This window comes from Lolium rigidum, chromosome 1 (genome assembly GCF_022539505.1).
Source record: "Lolium rigidum isolate FL_2022 chromosome 1, APGP_CSIRO_Lrig_0.1, whole genome shotgun sequence".
NCBI classification, from domain to species: Eukaryota; Viridiplantae; Streptophyta; class Magnoliopsida; order Poales; family Poaceae; genus Lolium; species Lolium rigidum.
The window spans coordinates 22,213,384-22,231,320 of NC_061508.1; the positions used below are offsets into that span (position 1 = coordinate 22,213,384).

At 46.1% G+C, this 17,937-nt stretch overlaps 1 long non-coding RNA gene across 1 annotated transcript; it reads right to left on the reverse strand.

Annotated features, from left to right (window-relative positions):
- Positions 1-1,527: 1,527 nt before the first annotated feature.
- On the reverse strand, positions 1,528-6,004 carry LOC124685052. Its single transcript, XR_006997261.1, has 3 exons — positions 4,107-6,004; positions 2,403-4,030; positions 1,528-2,005 (listed from the first exon to the last, which is right to left on the reverse strand). It is a non-coding gene; the product is annotated as an uncharacterized LOC124685052 (long non-coding RNA).
- Positions 6,005-17,937: the final 11,933 nt, after the last annotated feature.

Below are 17,937 nucleotides of genomic sequence, written 5' to 3' on the forward strand. Positions count from 1 at the left end.
GCGTGCTAGGCGCAGCTGGTGCTCAGTTCTGAAGGTAAACAAATTTAGTCTGTCACTAGCCCCTGAATCGTCATCAGTGCGAGCAGAGAGTTTTGTGCACAAACATGAACAAAGGGCATGCTACAAACCCAGGTCAAAGGGACTGGACAAGACACCTTGGGGATGCGTCCTGGTCTACATGGTACCCGGTAATCCTCCATTTGTTTTGGACTTTTAGTGTCACAGAGCTGAAGCACTAGTCAGCTCGGTTTCATGGACTGAAACTGAATAATATACTAGATGATATTGAGTACCTGTTAATTTAATCCCTGTGGGATGTGCCAGAAAAAAAACTTATGGTGAACCTAACGTCTCTGTTTGAATTGATTGTTTTTTAGTGACGATGTTAATGGTGCGTGCAGTGCAAAGTTGCCTCTGCCGGTGGCGTTTTGGTACCTAAATGTCTCGTTGTGAAATGTGGAAACGTGGAAACTGGCATATAGAGTATTTGATTTGAGTCGCTGCTATATGATGCGGACCAGAGGGGCTGTTGGCAGTACCTCCGTAGAAAGGAAGATCAGAATATAATTCTCCTTGCGCAAGATCTTCAGTGTCAGCAGTAAAAGTAAGTGTGGCTGATTTAGATACCCAGGCCTGTTTATTTCTCTCGTATTTTCACCTTTAGATCTTGTTTACTTCTAGTGTATTTTAGGTGATTGAAGAGGATTATCTCGGATTCTGGAAAATCTGAAATAGTCCGTTTACTTCTCCTGGTTTGGAAGGGATAATTTCATGATATCCCTAGGGTGTTAAGGTGGGATTCCGGTGGGATCTCACTTTTAATGTATTTTGTCTTTTTTAGTTCAAATTTTTTATGTCAGAATTTACACTAGGAAATGCAAAATACACTACAAATGGGATTTAGTGGGATCCCACTTGACAACCTAGATATCCCCTCAAATCACCACTTTTTTGCCTAGATTAAAAACTCTATCTCATACTAGTATATTTTTTTGGGGAAGAGTAGTTGAGAAAATGTAGAGGATTGGATGAACAACAAATCCCGAAATACGAGAGAAGCAATCAAGACCTCACGGAGACGAGAGGGGATTTGGTGTTCATCCAATTCCTGCCATCCTCTCAAATATTTTTCTTCAGAAATATACTACTAATATGAGGTACAATTGTTAATCTACTCCAAACCGGAATTATCCTTTCGAAACCGGAAGAAGTTAAGGACTAGTCAAGATTTTATTTTCTAAAATACACTAGAAGTAACCATGGCCTCGGTAGGGAGTAATTATCTGGGGCAGAGTTTCAAACGGGTTTCCGAGTCCGGAAGCCACGGTGGATGCAGGAGGATTGGGAACAACGAGACCGACTCGGGAAATAATTGCATGAGAAAGGGCCTTAAAAGAAACTAGCATACAATGGCGCGGCGGCACGCCGCTCCCTGGGTGGTAGCTGCAAGTTAGAAAAAAAGGGATATTCCATGGTAAGTTGTACTTGCGATGAGTGTATTATAAAATTACTCTTGACATGGAAAAATAGTTATGAGTTGAAAAAGAATATATGATCTGTTGTAAGTTGTACTTGTGAGGCGAGTATTAGGAAATTACTCTTGACATTGAGAAATCGTTTAGCACAAGGAGAGGGCCGCAGCCATGCAGAACTACCACACTCACAAACAAACGGGACACTGCAACTATGCAAAGTTACTCCAATATATATACATGCAGTCATATAGAACTTGAACATTATCTATCTAGCTCGTGAGTAATTATCATAAAAATGTTATAACTACTCATTCAAAAATGTATACCACTCACAATAATAGTATAGTTCCTCTAATGTCATGCTAAACCACAATAAAAGAATGCCAAGCACAAACTGGCCAAATTAAATTGCTAGTTCATCTGCCAATACAGATGGTTCCAGTCTCCAGCTATGAAATAAGAGCTCATAAACTTCTCGAAATCTTCAGCTAGCTCCCCCTAAGCTGGTCTACTGTCCATCCATTGTGAACCTGTGCATTAATTTTCAAAAACAACAGACTATGTTCAGGAAAGTAGGGGAAAGTAAATGCAGATAGTTCTATAGTACTACAATTTTACCAATCAGCTCACCATGAAGTACATGTGTATTATGAACTCTAGTTTCATGTACATGTGTATTATGAACTCTAGTTTCATGTACATGTGTATTATGAACTCTAGTTTCATGTACTATAATTAGCGAGAACAGAGAAAAATAATGGATGGTCTGCCTTGGTTGATATAATCTATTAATAGCATCTGACCATTTCAGGTAATGATTTGTTAAAATGAAAAGACCAACAGGAAACTGAACACCATAACCTTTCAATAACATACAGAAACATCAATTCATAAACTCACAGAAATAAATTCGTAAGAGAAACTCACCATGGGTCAGCTTTGGCCGCCTCGCACGTGCATTTTTCCTTTGAATACATATTTGATGATCTATCGAGTGGCATGTTGGAAGGGCAACATCTGATTAGACTTGATTCAAATAATTGATTGTTGTATATTTGTAAGGTAGCCCAATGGTTTGCAACAAAACAGTAGGTAGATCATTCAGCACAATGTGCTCCATATAAAATTGCACAGATTGTACCAAGTTCACAGAGTAGATGATAGTGCAACATAGCAAACTACATACAAACGCATATGCTTAGAAGTAAGCAAATTTTCGTAATGGTAGTATTTCATTATCATTTCATGGTACAATTTTGAAATCTGCCTGCACATTCATCCAACGTATCTCTCTACTCCATGCATTTGTATGAAAGTGTACTGTAGATGAAAGATTTAGCACCACTATAGCGAATCGGTTCTCCTGGAGGGCGTATACTGATATTTTCTTCCAACATCATTTGCATGGTAGGATTAGGTATTGTTAGGTGCTACTTAATATTCAATAAACACTAAGTCTGAACTCTAGTATCCAATGCACTGATCACATTGGCAAGCCATGTGCAACTAAGTAGACATCACAACAGCTCACAATGATATCATAAAGCAGCTAAGACACGGTGACTACAACGGATGGCCCCTAATGACCATAAAATTACCAGACACTTAGGTATGCCATAGTACCTATATATGTTCAGTCAAGGGTGATAATAGTCCACTTTCGTGTAATATTGTGGTGCATGACACGACATTGTTCTGTGACCAAACTTATGATATCTAAAGACTCACTTTTGGAATAAAACCTACGACATGCAGAATGACAGATAGACATAGCCTGATGAGTTTATCAGAATGTAGCTCACCTCAGAAATCATCGTTTGTTTGCAAGACAAAGAAAAACAATAGCTATGCATGAGCACGGCATGGTAAAAAAAGAAAGAATAGCGGGATGGAAGAATCAACAATAAAGGAGCATTGTAGTAATCAGTGACCCACTAATCGTGAATAACTGTATACAAACCTATAACATGATTGTGATGGCAATAAAACTAATTGATGTGCTGCATTGGAAGTCAGGAAATGATGCTTCCAAACTTTTGGAACAAAAATGCACACTTCCAAATTCCAGATGGAGAATTGGCGCATGTGGAGCGATTGTAAGCTGAAGAAGTGGGAATACAGGAGATAGGACATTGTAACATGCAAGAATATGATGGTATGTATATATCTAAGGAGTAAACTACACTGAAATTACCATTGTTAAATCAAATATTCTAACGGACAACTCACAGAAGAACAAATATCTCACTAATACATACTCCAACCCTCAATAGAACTGTTATGATTTCGTGTTTTTTAATGTTTGGGGACAACCCTGTGGATACAACCCGGATAAGTAACAGCTGCTGATACATCCTGGGTAAAGCGAACAAAGCACTGACTCATCACCACTAGTAGGAATAATATCACTGGTTGCCTAGTTGGTACAGAATTAAGCCCAGCCACTAAACTGTGTGCTTGGCTGACCATAGGTGGTGATTTGTCTTCATTAGAAACAACCCAATGTGCATCAGTATTTGAACATTCATGTAATTCTTGATGTCCAGCATGAGAATCTGTTTACGGCTCAGAATAATTAGTATAGTCAACTCACAGGGTCGATCGTTGATGGGACCAACTTACAAAAAATACCTTGAAGTTCACTTGGTCCTGATGTAGGCATGATTGCTTGATGAGATGCATCAACTTCTCCCTCTTCTTTCCTTAATCCAGAAGAGGAACACAACCATCTGTGATAAAAACAATCGTAATCTGAAATTCCAAGAAAGAAGAAAAATGTCAGAGTAGTCTCTTCATATGAAGCTTTTTTTGTGTCGAATCAGGTAGACTTGCTAATGTTCTCTATGGTAAAGAAACCTGGTTATCTTTTAAGAGTAACTTCTGTCCAACAGGAGCTACTCCCCCAGGTGCACTACAAGATGAGTATTACAAGTTAATGCTGAACCAGTAGATTCTTGATCTACAGATGATAGCTTTGCTTTGCCTAAGGTATTGTTTACATCTCGTTTGGATGCAAAGAATAAAAATTTCGAAATAAAATATGTAGACATTGAAAACCCTGACACAGGGTCTGAAGAGATGCCCTCTAAAAAGGGCTGGAAAAAACCCTTAATGGCTTGACCAAAGATAACCTAGCAGAGTATGTGCGGCAAATAAATTGAGGTGAATACCTCTTCTTTCTTTATGCAACTCATCAATGATATTTGAAAACCCATGGGCTTGCTCACCTTATATACATGTGAAAGTACAAAGCAATACGAAGGGAATTCTGATATGTTCAGATAGCTCTTTGGCAACAACAGATTACTCAAAAAGCAGGTGTTATTTCAATTTTGCAGAACTTTTTTGGCAGATCCATGTATTGTATATCAGCAAGACGGAAGGTGATACAGTCTAGAATAATAAGTTCACAAAAACTACTTACAATTCACATAAAGCTTATATTTTTGTTTTACCGATTTGTGTATACTGGCAAGTGGCAACATTTACACAGAAACTTAAATAGCATAGAAAGTTCATATTAACAGTAGACTGTTTGATCGGTTTAGCAGTAAGGCATGAGATCAGAGCTAATAGAAAACAACAAAACATTAATTCTGTGTAATTTTCTGTTGCCCCAACCAAATTTACACAAAAAAGCTTCATAAAAAGCGACTCAAAAAGCAGATAGCTATTTGGCAACCAAGAGATGACTCAAAAAACAGAAGTTATTTCAGTTTTGCAGAACTTTTTTGACAGAACCATGTAGCCTATAAGCAAGACAGAAGGTGACACAGCCTAGAAAAATAAGTTCACAAAAACTGCTGACAATTAATGGAAAGCTTAATTTCTTCGTTTTTTTACCGATTTGTGCATACTGGCGACATTTAGAGAGAAACTTAAATAGCATAGGAAACCCATATTAAATGGATAATCTGGTGCCTAAAATACCTGTTTGGTTCAGATTGTACGGTGGTAACCTGAAAGTTGGTTTCAAAAGCTCAACCAAACACACACTAAAAGTAGACTGTTTGCTGAGTTTAGAAGTAAGGTAGAGATCAGAGTCATTGGAAGACAGGACACAGAAAGAGAAGACACACCTCAGATACCGAGAGCTGCTTTGACCAAGTAAACAAAATCACATCAAATCAGAAGGAAATAGGCTTACTGGCGCTACGTTTGGTCGCCGTCGTTGTCCGAGGAAGTGGAAGAGAGACATGCTGTTTGGCCGGCACCGCGATGGCCTCCTTTGCCGATTTCTCTCCGTTGGCGCCATCGCCACCACGATTTTGGGGAGCTCGAAAGTCCTCCCACGCTGCTTCCCGCCGACACAGCAGAGCGCCGGCTCCTCAACCGCCCCGATGCCGTTCCGCGGCCCGCCTTCCGCGCGTGCCCTACTGCCCCTCCTCCCTGTGTGCTGCTCCCGTTGCTGCAATTCTTGCCGGCGAGCTCGAACGTGAAGCGCTGCAGGCGTTCTGGAGGAAGAGGAAGGCGGCGGCCCCTAGGGAAAGACCTCCACGGCAGAGATTGGGGATTGGGGAGAGCGGTTTCTTTCTTTGTTCCTTTCTGAGATGGTTTCTTTCTTGGTAAACACTACTAATCGCAGTCAGATGGGAAACAATTCGTCGGACCGGTCGGAGGCCGTCCATCTCGCCTCCATCAAACGGCCCACGCTGGCTCTCTTCTCACCTTTCCCTGATTTCCCTGAAAAAACCTTTTCACTGCGCAGGTTATGCCCAAAATTCCGCCCGTCAGATCACAGCCATGCTCCTCATCGCCGTGCTCCCCAGATTGATCTGCTCCTTCTCGCCGTGCTCTCCGCCGCAGCACCGTGATCCTCCTCTCGAGATGGCGCCACACCCTCCCAGCCAAGCCAAGACCTACGCCTCCACTTGGTTAGACTTCTGCGCCGAGAAATACTAGCTCCGTCCCGGGGAATCGTCGGCGTGCATCATTGACCGCCGGCGGCCGGCGCAGTACGTGCCAGAGGTGGTTCGTCCAGGCCATCAAGCCTACACTCTGGCTGAAGCAATGGGCTGTAGCATGCTTCGACGGATGATCCCTTCAACAACCACGATTTGGGAGAAGGTAAACAAATCCCTATATTCCTACACGTATATCTGATATTTTTGAGATGGGTATATGTGAAACTTTGGCGCTTCTACTATGCTTCCTATGGTTAATTCATTGCTTAAAACACTACTCACTGATTCTATACAAATATAGGAATTACAACCCGTTGCATCTTATGGTTAATTTAAAAGTTTATAGCATTCGATGCAAATCGGGATAAGTTTATTGAAAGTGAACTATGCCACAACCTGTCGGAGGAGAGGCTCACCAGCCGCGGTAAGAGGTTGCCGTTCCTCGTTGCTTCGTTGTCGGATCCATTTCTCATATGACAACAGCTTCCTGACGGTACGAAAATGATGTATGTTGCCCGCCACTGCCTTGGATACAATTTATGTAGATTCTTTACAATTTCACAGTGAATTTCTGTACACTGCAAGAAATTGATACTCTTGTGTTTACCTATCATGCAATGTGCATGAGTTGACAAGACAAACAAATTACTTCGGATCAAATTGATTTGTACATCAGAGGAAGATGCATCCACATAGCCGATTTTAATTTGAAATTTATATGTTTGCGCCACGTATGAGTTATACTGAGGTACCAGTGTAGCACTACTTGTGCGCTTCAAAATTTCTATGCTTCCAATACAGATTGGTTATTTTAAGATATAACTAATTCCTTGCCTTGAAATATCAGTGCTTCCAGTTTCAAATGCTTCATGTGCAGATAAGTTATACTAAGGAAGCACTAATTGTGTGATTCAAAAATATCTATGCTTCCAATACAGATTGGTTATATCAAGATATAATTAATTCCTTGCTTATAAATAACTGTGCTTCCAGTTTCAAATGCTTCACATACATATGATTTATACCAAGATAGCACTAATCTACTTTTGGGGCAAAAACATGCTTTTTTGTGTCTCAAAACTTCTATGGTTCCTGTAAGTCTGATATATGTTGTGACAGTGACAAAGTATTTCCTCTGAAAAATCATGCTTCCATTTAGTATCATACATGCTTTTATACTACATAGTTTTGCTTCTAAAAATCCATGCTTCCTAAGTTTTATATATGTTGTCATGAGAACATAGTTTTCATTCAGAGCACATCCATGCTTCACATGTCACTTATATGCATCCATATGTTTCTACCAGGAGATGATTGCAGGTTGCTGACGTGCCCCCATTGTTCTTCATCAACACCATCGTCGCTCTTTGCGGATGCTGCTATGATCTTGTTGAAGCTCCTTCTTTAAAAACAATATACACCTCTGTGTAAAGTTCAAGCGTGTGTTGTCCTAGCGGGCACGCTTTTATACTCTCGGGGCGTGTAGCATGACTTTCCAATGTCCCATTATTGTACATCGGAGCAAATTCTGATATTAGTAGATGCAAATACTATTTCCTTTAGATGAAAATACTGTTCTTTTTTAAGCAAAGATGATAGAATCATGTATTGTTTCGTTGGAAGTAAACACTATTTTTTGGCAAGCAATATTGATGGAAATGAATATTTGTTAGTATATTGGAAGCAAACACTACACCAAAGCAATTATTTGGTTTGAAGGACATTTTTTTTAAGCTAGAAATAAAACTGTATGGAAACAATCAAAACAAAGCAATCTCGTTGAATCATAAGGAAGCAACTTTGTCAGAATGAAGCAAAATATCTCGGTGGATATCAATATTTATTTAGACTCACTAGAAACGAAGTTCACTACAACAAAACATTTTTTTATTCATGTGGAAGCAATATTGAGATCTTTGGAAACATAATCTGATTTATAAGGAAGCGTGTGTGGCATCTGATTCTTCTTGCATATTTGTTTCCATATAACCATGGTATCAAATTCCAGTTAATTAGCGTGAGAAATTAACTCAGACGTGATTTAAGGGGCCAGTTTTTTTTACGCGATTTAAGGGAGTAGGTTTAGCAAGCAGCAAAGCAGGCAACCCACGCGGATGCTCTACAGGCCCTTAATCACACGGTTCAAACTAAAAGATCGTACGGCGCTGGGATAGTCCAATGGGAAGCCAGGGTCGGCGTCCGATTCCTAGCGCTGCCCTTCTTTCTTTGGTGTATTTGGTGCCTGGGCACGTGCTGTTGCCACCGCTTTGACCAAACACTGACATAGTTCATGATGGCCCACCACCGCTTCGCGTACCTTTCAGCTAAATCCACCCAAATAACGCACCAGAATAACTGACAACCAAAACAACAGGAGAGAAAACACATTAGCTCAAATTGCAATGCAACACCAGAATTGCACACCTAAAAAACACCCCAGAAATCAATTACAAAGTAGCTTACGTGTTAGCTCAGCATTAATCTCAAAAAAAATTCAAAACTCTAACAAAAAAGATGTTAGTTCCCAAATAGTATAGTAGTTATGCGACACATCGTACGACCCCGTCGACTGCAACCGGAGAGAGCCAGCTACTCGGTCCATCCCTGGCACGCACACAGACAAACACCATGTCTGTCTCTTCTCGTTGCCAACGCCGCCGTCCATGGCCGGATCTCCCGTCGGAACTGCTGGGCCTCGTGCTCCTTCGCTTGCTGTCACACGCCGACCGCGTCCGCCTCGGCGCCGTCTGCCGCGCGTGGCGCTCCGGCGCGCGGCTGCAGCGTCCGCTGCTGCCGCCACTGCTGCCGTGGCTCGCGCTCCCCGACGGCACATTCCTCAGCCTCCCCGACGGCGCCGTGCACCGCCTCCCCGTCCCGCGCGACGTCTCCAGCCGGGTCTCCACAGGGAGCACGCTCTTCCTCGTCCACCGTGACGGCACGTGCTCCCTTCCCGGGCCTCCGCCACGACCCGGCCTGCAGCCTTCCAGTTCCGGAGAAACCAACACCGCGCAGACAACATTGTCCGCAAGGCGGTGGTCTCCGATCGGCTAGTCGCCGTCCTCAAGTCAACTGGCCGCAACGACGTCGTCATCTCTACAACTCGACCCGGCGGCAGCCGCACCGCGACGACGACGATGGAGTGGGCGCCGCCTGCGAGCAGCTTCACCGTCGACATTGCGCTCTTCAAAGCGAAGCTGTACGTCCTCACCGCCGACCTAGATAAACACGAACGCGAGCTCCACGTCCTGGACGCCCGCGATGGGCGGATCACATCCGTCTGCTGCATACCCAGCGGCCGGAGGGATGATCACGGCCACAAGGATCCATACGACGTCGATCCTAACGACGGCGACGGCGCCGGCGACGGCGAAGGAGAGTCGTACGGTGACGACCTGATAGTACAGCGGGACTACCTGGTCGTCTCCGGCGACCGGCTGCTGATGGTGACACGAAAGATGGACTCGATGCTCACGTATCTAAGACACAAGCGGACTCGCTGGTTCGAGGTCTTCCAGGCGGTGGGCCTTAATGGCGGCCGTGGACGGTGGACAGAGGTTGATACGCTGATAGGGCGTGCGCTCTTCGTCAGCCAAGGCTGCTCCAGGTCTCTTTCAGCTTCGGGCGCCGGAGTTCGAGAAGATTGCATCTATTTTATGAACGAGAAGGACAAGTACACCGACATGCCCGCCAAGAAGATTTACGAGAATCCCTTCCGAGATTGCGGAGTGTACAATATGAGAGGCCGCACAATGGCACCGTTTTTGGCGTCCGAGACTCTAGCACCACCGACGACGTGTGATGGTCCATGGTCTCCGACCTGGTTTTTCCCCACAACTTGATCACTCAAGTTTCTTTTGCTTGTGTATATCTAATATATAGGGTATTTTTTCACAAAAAAATAAAAAATATATAGGGTCTCTCTAAGCTGCAGTCGAGTCGACTCATCGTTGCCTTCTTCTTCCTCTCCGGTGAGCCACCACCGGCGAACTGCCATCCTCCCCGCCCGCGCTGCCGTTCTGCCTTGCTCAAAGCTCCTCCTCCGCCGATCCACCGCCACCCCGGCCATCCCTCTAAGAGCATGTCTAACGGGCCCCTTAAAACCCGCCCACCCCGTAAAATTCCGGCGGGATACGGGGTGAGCGCGGTTCGGGCCGTCTAGCAGGCCCCGTATTCCGGCCAGCCCGTTTCGGCGGAATAAGGGGCCCAGGAAATCCGCACCGCCGCCCCCTACTTATACTGGGCGAAGCTGCGAGTGAGGGGTTAACCCCTCACTCGCAACCCAAGCTCCGCCGTGCACCGCCGCGTCCCCGCTAAACTCCGGCGAGCAATCCTGCAAAGCTCTCCTCCGCATTTCCCCCGCCTGCGGCCATGTCTTCTCGCCTGTCCAGTTCCGCGTCGTCCGCGAGCGGATCGAAGCGATCCCGCTCGCCGGACACCGTCGAGGAGGCATGGCGGCGCCAATGCAAGCGCTCCGCCGCGGGGAGCCGCCGTGCGGCGTGCCGGTACGCCGGCGCGCTTTACGTGCCGCCGGCGCTCCGTGAGTTCGCCGCGGGCGGGCGGTGGTACAAAGAAGATCCGCCGCTCAAGCCGATGAGCGGCGGCGACTTCGAGAAGTGGCGCGCCGAGTGGGAGCGTAACCGCACGTCGAAGGCGGCGTGGGCGGCACTCATCGGTCGCACAAGCGGCGGAGGAAGTGGAGGAGATCCGCGAGCCGGCGAGGAGGAAGCGGAGGAGGCAGAGGACGCGGCGTTCCTGCAGGCGGTGGCCGCATCCGAGAAGGATGCCGCCGAGAAGGCTCGGACGGAGGCAAAGGAGGAGGTGGCGGCCATCGCCGCCGTCCGGGAATTCGAGGCGCGGGAGGCACAGGAGGAGGCGGCGGCCATCGCCGCCGTCCCATTCGTCATCCTTGACGAATAGATGTAGGATCTCGCAATGTATGTATGATCCGTAGTATGATCAATGAAGATGAACTATCGATAAGTTTTCCGGGGTTTTAATTTTTAAAAATACGGGAAGAAATACGGGGTCTGCTAGACGGAATGGTTCTTCCGTGAGCAACTTGGCGAAATACTCGCGTTATACGGGGCAGAGGAATACGGGGCCTGTTAGACATGCTCTAAGCCCCATTCTACCCCCACCCCCACCCCGACGCCCCCCCTTCTTCTCCGGCACCGACAATCCTGCACCCGCAGCCCTAACCCTAAGTTTTTTTTTCCTCGCCGTTGCCATCTACGAGACATCGTGTATTCGTGTCTCCTCCACCCCCTCCCGCTCAGGGTTGTGCATGCAAGATAGGAGAGTAACCATGAGAAGATAACATATATAGGGAGTGGAAAATATAGGCCCTTTAGCACAAATTTCGATGTGATGTTCCGACGGCGGTAGAGTTGACTCAGCCGTAAGCTAAATCTCAGCTAGGCGAGAATTAGAAAAACCGTAATGAATAAGCTGCTCATGGTGTATCAGTTGAGATTTTCATATAGGTACACAATACAATATTAATCATTTTTTGAATGATATTACCATTTGTTGCCTACCAAAACCCACCGGCGAGCAGCGACGGGCAACACGGAGAGCCGGGAGGCTCCCAGGACTGCTGGTGGATCCTGGTCCCTCGGGCAACGGCCCACAATGCTCCGGCACACGTCCTGGCGGTTGCGAGGGCGTGCCACCTGACCTATACCTGGTCGGGAAGATGATGGATTGCTTCGACTAGTTTCCTGCATGGCAAACACGTAAACATTAAATACGAGCCCCGATCGGCTCTTAGGTTGCCCTGTGGATCGGCTCAAAGAGCCGATTGCCCCATGGTTCACGTTGGATTTACGATAACATGGGGATCTTGCATTATCAATATAAAGTTAAACCAATCTACGACAGTCTAGGGTTTTCACCGCATAACCGGAACATCCTACGCGTAGTTGAGCCTAGCAGACACGTAAGATGATGGAAAACCAGCCCTAAAGAGGCCTAAAAACCAACACGAAGTTGATCCCCGGAACAATCCCTCTAAGACCTAATAAACCATACCTTACGCGCTACCGGATCGTCCAACCCGTTTGTAAGGCCTAACCATGCGGATATCAAACCAATCCTTGAAGAACAAGGAACAACTATAACGGATCAGATCTACTAAATAAAGAACAAGCAAGATGCTGCCCTTACACCTAAGATAGGTGTAAGGGCAGCTGGATATTGAGGGGTAGCGTAGCTAAGCAAGCATATCATGAAAGTATCGACGTCAACCCCAAAACATCCACGATAAGGGTATTGCTCGCCATCAAAAAGACTTCAGCACGAGCAATACCAATGACGAATAAACTGATACTGCCTAGATCGCAAGATGCGATCTAGGCAGCATGTTGCTTACCCGGGAGAAACCCTCGAAACAAGGGGTGGCGGTGCGCCTAGATTGGTTTGTTGTGAACGTGATCGTCCTCCTTTCTCAATAACCCTAGATACATATTTATAGTCCGTAGACTTTCTAACTTGGGAATAAACCCAACTGTGTACGAGCTAAACTCTATCTCTTAATTCTAAATCTACCATAATATACAGATACACGGGCAATATAGCCCAAATTTCTTATACAAGGCCGGTTCAGGAAATATTTTCCGTGCATATTCTCTAAGCCCATTTAATCACGGCCCATCTCCAGACTTGGTTAAAATCTGGTGATAACACATGCCCCCTGGTTTTGGCAATGATAATTCCAAAACCACTCTGTTTTTTTTTCTTTGGCGGGTCACGTCGTGGCAGAGCAGAACCGTCACAGTATCCTTCATCATGATGCCTTGCCTTCTCAACTTCTCTGCACGATTTGCCAGTTCTTTGGCACCACTTTCTCGGAAACCGCTGTAACATTAAATCTCCACTATATCCCTTTATTTAACCGCGCCGAGCAGTTCGCCTCTTCATCCTCTTGCTCCGTACTAGCCGTCGGCAAAAAACCCCCTTCCTCTGTAGCCATGTCTTCCTCCTCCTCCTCTGCCTCATCGGGTCTCTCCTCCTCATCTTCTTCCTCCCGTGAGCCCACGCCGGAGTGGGACTCGCTGGCGGCGTACGACCTCCGCGCCCCAGAGAAGTGGGACATCGAGGACCATGATTCCTCCATCTGGTCCGAGGACGACAAGTCCTTGACCGATGGAGAGGACGACTTCCAGTTCCTCGTCGACGGGGAGCTGGAGGCGGGGAGCGAGGACGACCGCTTCTCGTGGGACGACTTCACCTCCTCCGACGAAGGGGAGGAAGAGGAGGATGACACCTCCTCCGACGAGCCGCTGGCGAAGCGCTTCCGCGCCGGGTCAGATGACGACGACGACGAGGAAGAAACCCCTGCCGAGGGCTACGGCAGCAGCGACGAGGAGCTCGCCGGCAGCAGCGCCGATGGCAGCCACGACGGCGACGACGAGGGCAGCGACGGCCCATAGATTAGGGACTATTAGTATAGGACTAGTAGTAGTAATCGTCTCCTCTTTTGTTCTTCCTTTCCTGAGCAATCGGCTCTTCTCTGTAAAAGCCCCTTTTATTAATGAAGAAAATATTTCTAAGCCGATTTTGCTTTCTTATCAATTTTGCCGATTGTCAAAGCAAGTCAACGCGTCAAGAGCCGATGGCAGCGCATCGGCCTTTACCATAAAACGCGAGTAAGGCCAACTCAGTTGCCTATTCAAACGGTAACCTGCAACCGTTATCTGAAAGAGTAAACTCAGATCCCCAAATCGCCGCTCGAACAGATCCAACTTACGGCCACACAAACCTCAGATCTCAATTGCGCACATTCAACTCCGCAGCGAATCCAATGGCGGAATCATCCAACGCCAACGCTACGGTCTCTGGCCTGAAGGTAATCCTCAACCGCTCCTCGCTATCCGAGCATAGTATTAGAATTAACAGCAAACATCTCAATTAATGTCTCATCCCGTCATTAATTCTAATACTATCCGAGCATAGTATTAGAATTAAGAGCAAACATCTGAATTAATGTATCAGACATTCTGCTGCCGCATCCTTCTCTTCCAAATTCTCTCTGTCTTGGCCCTCGTTCTACCGAGAGTCCTGCCCATTTGATTTCATGCGAGGCCAATACAATTCCCTTCGTGACCCAGAATTTAGATCTAACTTCTTGGGCCGACTGCATACGAGGCTGGCCTAATCCTCCTGAAGATTGGGTATCATGGTACAATAGAATATCAAAAACTCACCAAGCCACCTGGGAAACCACGGGAATAGCTGATGCTTTAGCTTTATCACTGTCTCCCCTTGAGAAACATGAAAACCTTCTGAAAACCATCGGCTACTTTTGGTCTGATGCTTTGAATTGCTTCATGTTTGGCCATGGCCCCATGACACCAACCCTACTAGACGTGGCTATGATCACTGGTTTAGACATTGCATCCCCAAGCCCTTCTGCTTTTATGCTGCCAAAGGTCCCTTTCACACTTTCTTCCAAAACAGAGTGCACAAACTGGGGTGCTTATCTTCGACGCCACATGAAAACCAAAGGCCCTGTAACAGAGAAAGAACACACGGCCTTCCTGAATTTCTGGTTGGAGCACTTCATATTCTGTGGCCCTTCACTTGCTCCAACCAAGAATTACCTTTCCTTGGCCTATGAACTTGCCAGAGGCACTCAGCTTGGCATTGGCAAACTGTTTCTTTTCTTTTATAACCTTGCTTTGTCTCCTTGCAGCAACAAGACGGTCCAGAACCTGTGCATGATGACGGCTCCCCCTTCAAATTCCTCCCACCAGCTCCGTTGGTCCTCTTCTGCAAAAGCTCACCACCTTTGAAAAAGGTTGTGATGCAGAGCCAGCCGATGACTCCAAAATCGGCTTCCAAGAGCAAAGTATCTTCTGGGCCAGCTGCCCCCCGAGCCCCAGTCAAGGCGAGAACAGCAGTAAGGAAAGTAGCTGCCCGGAAGACCTTGAAGCGCCAAAGTCCTACTCCAGCTCAAGAAAGTTTGCGCGTAAGCTGATCCATGTCTTAGCTGATTTCATCTATCCTTCTAGGCTTCTGCAACCTGCTTGTATTTCTTTTACAGGCCTCTACTGAGGAAAACTCCAGCGAGGAGACACAGTCCAGTCGAAGGGACTCGAGCTCGGGCAACTCTGGGAAAGCCACCACGCAGAGCCAACCAGACTTGCCACCGTCGGCTTCCAAGAAAAGGTCAGCTCCTGAACCTGCTGCTTCCCAAGCTCCTAACAAAGTAGGGGAAGGCAGTCTACGCACAAAGAGCCGATGCATCAAGAGAGCTCGCAAGGAACCGCAAGCCTCCTCATTAAACCAGGAGATTTCGAATGTAATTACCCTCCATACTCTCCTTGGCTCATATTCCATGCTAACCCATTGTTGTTCTCATCGACTAACCACTTCCTTTGCAGACTGATGACACCTCTAGTGGGGAAATCGAGGAGGTACCGATGCCATCCGCCACCCTGGACCTAGCAACTTCTAAAAGTGTAGCTGACAAGGTTGCCGACTTGGCCAAGCCCACAACAAAAACACAAGAGCCGATCACCTCTTCATCGGCTGTTCCTCTGGTTTTAGGAGAGGTATATGATACGTCCAAAACGTATCTACTTTCCCGAACACTTTTGCTATTGTTTTTCCTCTAATTTGTGTATTTTGGATGCAACTAACACGGACTAACGCTGTTTTCAGCAGAACTGCTCTGGTGTCTCGTTTTTGTGCAGAAATCCAACTTTCAGGAAAATCCTCGGAATTTATGCGGAAGGTCCTATTTTCCCAGAATATTGGCGGAGCCAGAAGGGCAAGCCAGGTGGGGGCCCGAGGGCCCCACACACTAGGCCGGCGCGACACAGGAGGGGCCCGCGCGGCCCTAGTGTGTGGCGACCTCGGCTGGCCCCCGACGCCCTCCTTCGGACTACTTATTGCCTTCGACCTAAAAACGCACGGGAGGAAGTCGAAGTCGCCAGAAACCCTCCAGAACGCCGCCACATCGCGAAACTCCGTCTCGGGAGCCAGAAGTCTCCGTTCTGGCACTCCGCCGGGACGGGGAATTGGAGGATATCATCGCCACCATCACCACCGATGCCTCTCCATCGACCAGCCATGTTTCCCCCATCCATGTGTGAGTAATTTCCCCGCTGTAGGCTGAAGGGGATGGTAGGGATTGGATGAGATTGGTCATGTAATAGTATAAGATTGTTAGGGCATAGTGCCTAGTGTCCGTAATTGGTACTTTGATGATATTGTTGCAACTTGTTATGCTTAATGCTTGTCACTAGGGCCCGAGTGCCATGATCTCAGATCTGAACATGTTATTATTTCATCATGATATTCATTGTTTATGGTCTTACCTGCAAGTTGTATACACATGTCGCTGTCCGGAACCAATGGCCCCGAAGTGACAGAAATCGGGACAACCGGAGGGAATGGTAGTGATGTGAGGATCACATGTGTTCACGGAGTGTTAATGCTTTTCTCCGGTACTCTATTAAAAGGAGTACCTTAATATCCAGTAGGACAAAAGATGTTGTGCAAGTTTCTCATTGCGAGCACGTACGACTATAATTGGAACACATGCCTATTGATTGCTTTGTACTTGGATACCGTTTTATTATTATCTCGCAAATGCCTCGCTTGATTTTTACATGAGTTTCTCTCATCCATGCAACGCCCGTTATCCGTCCCCGTGCCTACGATATTTTAATCCCGTTGTTTACTATAATCACTACTGTCGTCTCGTTACTCCGCTGCTGTTATTTCACTACTCGCTACTCGCTATAAAACTCGTTACTATCGATGAACTCTTGCGAGCAAGTCTCGTTTCCAGGTGCAGCTGAATTGACAACTCCGCTGTTAAGGCTTTCAAGTATTCTTTGTCTCCCCTTGTGTCGAATCAATAAATTGTGTTTTACTACCCGCGAAGACTGCTGCGATCCCCTATACTTGTGGGTTATCAAGACTGTTTTCTCGGCGCCGTTGCCTGGGAGCATAGCTTTATTTGGAAGTTCACTTGGATTGATATTGTTCGCTGCAAATTCTCCATCATGGGTAAAACTCGCGATCCTAAAGTCGCCATATTACCATCCACTACAAGAAAAGGTACAACTCCGAGTACCTCTACTACTCTTGATTCACCATCTCGTGATAAGTCGACTTGTTTCACCACCACATGCTTCACATGCTCGGTACTTCGCTGAATCTGAAAACTCTCATAATATTGATAATGTTTCTACTGTGCTTGATGATAGTGGTTCATTGGGATCCTTTCTAGATGCTACAATTGCTAGGTCTAGACAAATTGAAAATACTGAAACTCCTAATGCTACTACACCTGTTAATTCACCTAAACTTGATTATTCTAGTGATGATCCTGATGAAGATTATGTGGAGCTTAATGATGATTTTATTAATAGATGCAATGCTAGTGCTGATGCAAGTAAAATTAAAAAGTTTCTCACACAATATACTGTTAGACATAAGTTATCTCCTGATCCTAAATTTGCCACATCTCCTATATGCATTAAGGATAAAGATTATGATTTTTCTCTTGATCTATCTCATATAGCTATTTTTAGAGAAAGCACCCT